Raw genomic sequence first — 5,216 nt, forward strand, 5'->3', positions numbered from 1 at the left:
AGGATAAAACCTATTCTTATATTTTGATACTGGCAAGGGAGGTCCCATGATGTCTGGTGATTGTTGAGGGTGGGCAACATAGCAAGGGTGACACTAATGGTGGAATAACAACCAGTAAGTAGAGTGGAGAAAGGCCAGGGCTACCCTCTACTCCATGCAAAACAACCTAAATAGGCCATCATCCTTTACAAGAAAAAAACAAGTGATTTTCAACAGCCAAAGTAATGCAGTATAGTGTATCCTTTAAGTAATGGGTGAATACACAAGTCCGACATTTTTAAAATCTTTATTGTCGAGCACATGTCATCCACAAAGTTTAAGGCACTTCGGCAAAGTTTAAACCATACTTTTACAAACAGACATACCCGATTTACGCCCAGGATGCATCCCTAAAAACCAGAAATTTAATCGAAGTAAAGAGATGGGATGGTGGATCAGTCAGGGACGCGAACGCTTCGGTGCCACCTGGCACGTAAATGTCGCTAAACAGCGTAAACAATGTTGGGTCTAAATGGTAAAGTTCGTAAATCTCGAGTATGTTATCGCAACATGCCACAGTATGTTAAACGGGATAGGGTATAAATAAGTTGAGTACGTTCTCGTTAACGTACATAAAACGGGAGAGCATACAGACTTAAAAACACTCGTAAAATAATAAAAATACATTTTTTGGATTTTTAAAAACCAGTAATATCATCTTCTTTCGTATGGCTGATGTAATGATCCCCGCTATGGGGTAAACAGTTCGATGAGAATAAGAGGTAAGGGCATCAAGTGGCCCAGCTGGAAAGTGGCAGGAGTGGAAAAAGTTGACAACCCCTTATCTAAGTAGGGTTGTTATCCTTTGAGCAAGTACAGGCAAGTTATAACATCCCCTGGTCGCATTTCTTTAGGAACCGACAGATTAGTGGGATGCCATCACCAAAACCCCAGACAAGAACTTTGATCACTCTGCACACACCTATCCTCGACCGGCTAGAGGCACCGAAACTTAATTATAGACTAGAAGCATACCGTCTTGTGGACAGTGAGGGATTTTGGATTATACGCAGCATTAGGTGTGGCACATAGTCTCTTGCCTGCTGTTCCAGGCTCACCTTTATCGGTGTTACTATTATATTTTCGGTAAGCCAAGTCACTCCTGTGTATTGTGGGTCAAGTCTAGTGAGAACAGTCGTGCCCATTCACCTGAGGCGATTCAATAGGGTTGGTCTGTCTTAAAAACTTTTAGACAAGCCACCCTGCCAGTCGTCACGCAGTAGCGTATCTCTAGGACAACACGGTGCGCTCACAATGTTACAGGATGACCCCTTTATCCCGACACTCACACCTAAGCCTACACGTTCCCAAACACTCACACACCCTTAAGGCACTTTTAGCCTTAGATGACGTTCACCACCCACTTTGGGCTTTGTGTGGTGGGGTGGTCCATATTTATCGGAAGCTGGGCACACTCAATTGTGATTGACACCTTGTTTGCTGCACACTTTCATAATTTTCAATTACTCCCTTTCCCTATACAGGTGGACCACATCCTCCCCATTATATTTTCCCTTGTTACTTGTACCATGTGACACTAGAACACTCTGGAATAAGCTCCTGGGCCAGGACATCCTCCAACAGAAATTAATTCAAATCTGCCAGGCCCCTGTGTCAGGCCCTAGATCGCTACAAATAAAGCTTATCCAATTCAAATGTATGCACGGCACCTATTTGACCATTGAAAGAGCAAATTCACAGAAGCTTCCCTAGACTGCCCTTTATTCCCTCCAGGCATGGCTCAGACAGACCTTAATGCCTTTTGGTCATGCCCAGATATACTGAAATTCTACTCCGACATTACGAATTATTTTAAATAACATCTGTGGCACTAACCTTAGCCCCTCAATCAAATCAACGCGATGGGGCCTCAAACCAAACGGTGCATCAAAACACACCAGCACGCATGACTAAAAATCGTTCATCTCACTGTAAGGAAGACTATCCTGGCAAATCGGACGAATCATGAACCTCCCTCCTGGAAAATGTGGCCAAACGCCTTCCTAGCCCTTACAGGAACAGAGCAACTTAGCCATAAGCTTAGGGGCAGGAAACGGGAACTTAAGGCTAAATGGTCCCCGTCCCTATTGAACCTGCCGTGAAGGTGTGCATGATCGAGGAGACCGGTGGAGGAGACAGACTCTTGATGCACCACTCCATGGACATGACATAAGGTAGTTGGTTGCCCTACGAGATTTATATTGATGATGACACGTTAACTCGGTGTGTATGTTAGTTTACTCGGTAGATCTCTACTCCCTTTTTCATTGCTTGTGCTCTGTACCGGCCTCTTTTTTCAATGCAAAAATAAGTTAAAGTAAAAGTTAGCATTAATGAAAGGTAATATATTTTTTTTATTTGAGTAAGATTATATGAATTCTAGATTTAAAGCTTTCGTGACTGCTAGGATCCATACTCTTTGGTTCTATTGGGTAAAGTCACGTAGGTGAAAATAAAAATTGTTATTTTATTTTCACCTACGTGACTTTACCCAATAGAACCAAAGATTATATGAACTTTCGAAAAGAGATGGGATAATTCCAAAGTCGAGCAGTGCTATGGAAGAAGCAGAAAGAGACACGGACTGGAATGAATCAGTAAGTGCTGCATTTGTTTAGGGTTCCAATTCTTGGTGATGACCCGCACTATGTAAGAAGCAGGTGTAGCCAAATCTTCCTGCACAAAAGTAAAAAATAATGGTTATTGAATTATATTGTGACCACAAATCCTGACAGTTAATTTAATTATTGACTAGTATTCAGTCACAAAAAACGTATATTTTACAGCATTATATAATAGCTATTTCGAAATACAATACATTATGATTGTATAAAACCATGTTGAAAGTATGCTCTTGCTAGCAAGCGATATCAGGGTTCTTGTCTATGTTACTACACAATCCATGGTTTGGTAATAACCCACGCATTCCTGGAGGCTGGCAGCATTTAACAATTCACTTAAAACTTGTGGAGTGGTAAACTTGCCAACCACGAAGCTATTCTGCCACCGATTTGTTTTCTTTTTATTACACATTCATTTAAAAACATGTATTTACATAAATAAGCATTTAATTACAATCATTTATGGAGGATTTACTCACCTCAGTTTATAGGAGAATTAGAAACCCGATTCAACCGTTCACAGTGATAAGATGGACTGTAAAAAAAAACAATCATGATTACTTTAAGAATAGTTTGCAATTCCAACTTTTTAATTTCCTCCCGAAAGAAAATACCCACAATGATGGAATTGATTAATTAATCCAATTAACTAAATTAAATACTTATACTCCAAAGTGTATGCTCCCCCAACCTGTATTGACCAGAATAGTGTAGTATAATCAAGTTTATCCATATTATTTCCTATGGTTTACAAACATCAACAATGCAGAGAATCAGAAGTTATGTGATTTTGCCATTTAATTGCTTTGTTTGAGAAATGGCGAATTCATATTTGGGGGAGTGCGAAGTTACCCGGTCCATGGTTTGGAGTTCAATAGCCATAGTTGCACACAGAAAAGAGTCGGTAATTTAGGTATCAGCATTTTCCGTTCATGGATCCGAGTTACTCCTGCCCATTGTTAAGGTGAAAGTAAAATAAACAACTAAGTCGTAAGAATGACCATTAATAAACATCAACCGCACAAAAATATCAGTGTGCAGCAAGTGTGTGGTTTGCCAAGGATGAAATTAGTGATGCAACTATTATTTTATTTTGTTTAACCTTAAATAGTGGATAATTCAATAAAGTTAAAATATTATTTCAGTGAGTGTATCAATTTAACTAATAATATATTCATTTGGCAGGGTGGTCCAGTGGTTAGAGTGCATGGCTGTCTGTTATAATTCTATGTGTTCAGAATTAAACTGAAAGCTGACTCAGCAATTTATCCCTCGGGGTTTGAGAACAATTTTTTACGACCTTGTGGGAAGAGACAAGTCAACCTCCGTTGGAATCGCATGGGCCCGCTATAAATGCAGAGTGTTTAGCACGAGCTTGAAGATACAAGGAAATAAAACAACATCTTGAGATGCATTCAGACGCAAAATCGTATTGTAGCATAGAAACTCCACCCCATTTTTGAGTGGGAAACTACTTTGACACTGAACTTTATTATCTGAGATGTGTCAAAACGTGTCCCGTTTGTATTAGATCAGTAAGACATACTTAAACATCCAAAGTGAATACATAGGTTAATAGACATTAAAGTTAAATCATATATATTTTAATACAAAACACTTCCAATGCATTTTTTTAAATGAATTCTGATAATTAACCAAACCGAAAATATACAGAATAACATAGTATCGGTAAACATGTTTGCGGCTCTAGGATGAGTCATCAAATACAATAAATACTGTTGTAGTTGTCACATCCGAGACATTCCCTACAGCCAACACAAGGCAGTGTAATAGGATAAGCAGCCTAGAAAAGCACAATGCACCACAGAAAGCACCCTTCCTGGTCATTAACCACAGAAATATTCATTCAGAAACTGTGGATTGGCTTAATACATGTAAGTATGGATAAAAGGTGAACATCACAATTGGGAATGAAATATGACTCCTTCCACAGCAGGGTGGTTGCTTATGCAGAGAAATGGATGAGCCAAATGCGAAAACTTTACACACCACCCTGCTCATAAACACCACAGTTATGTCAGAAGAGACCCGTGGAGTGATATAAACTTACCTTAAAGAGTTGCAGCAATTCATTAAATTGGTCTAATTTAGATCGTTGCTCTGGCACGTAGCTGAAGACTGAATTTCATCACAATTCTCATCCATTTCATAAGCGCTCTTCCTGTAACGGTTCACACTGAAAGCCATGAGGTACTGTATGTATTAAATAAGGTACATTCGGGACAGTTTTTAATTACCGATATGAAATGGCCATTGCTCAATGGAATTAAATGTGCGATGAAACACATTTATTTGCATGTTTACCAAAGTATGCAGAGTTTAAACATGAATGGGGCACGCACTATAATGTAATAAACATGGATACAACAAAATATTAATATAGATTTGTAACCCTTTCCAACATTTTCTGCTGGATGAGGACCTCCACACAAAGTGGGGGTCGTGTGAGTTAATTGACCATACTTCACCAGGCTAGTCGGTGCAGGTTAGTGAAGGCTTCCAGTATATAGATGTGGGAGCGTGGAAATGGATGTT

The 5,216-nt window shown here is 39.4% G+C and overlaps 1 long non-coding RNA gene across 1 annotated transcript; it reads right to left on the minus strand.

Annotated features, from left to right (window-relative positions):
- Positions 1-269: 269 nt before the first annotated feature.
- On the minus strand, positions 270-4,697 carry LOC142907047 (uncharacterized). Its single transcript, XR_012930655.1, has 2 exons — positions 3,140-4,697; positions 270-2,715 (listed from the first exon to the last, which is right to left on the minus strand). It is a non-coding gene; the product is annotated as an uncharacterized LOC142907047 (long non-coding RNA).
- Between the last annotated feature and the right edge of the window lie 519 nt (positions 4,698-5,216).

The sequence above is a fragment of the Petromyzon marinus genome, chromosome 74, assembly GCF_048934315.1.
Source record: "Petromyzon marinus isolate PM22_M1 ecotype Great Lakes invasive population chromosome 74, UKy_Petmar_22M1.pri1.0, whole genome shotgun sequence".
Taxonomy (NCBI): Eukaryota; Metazoa; Chordata; class Hyperoartia; order Petromyzontiformes; family Petromyzontidae; genus Petromyzon; species Petromyzon marinus.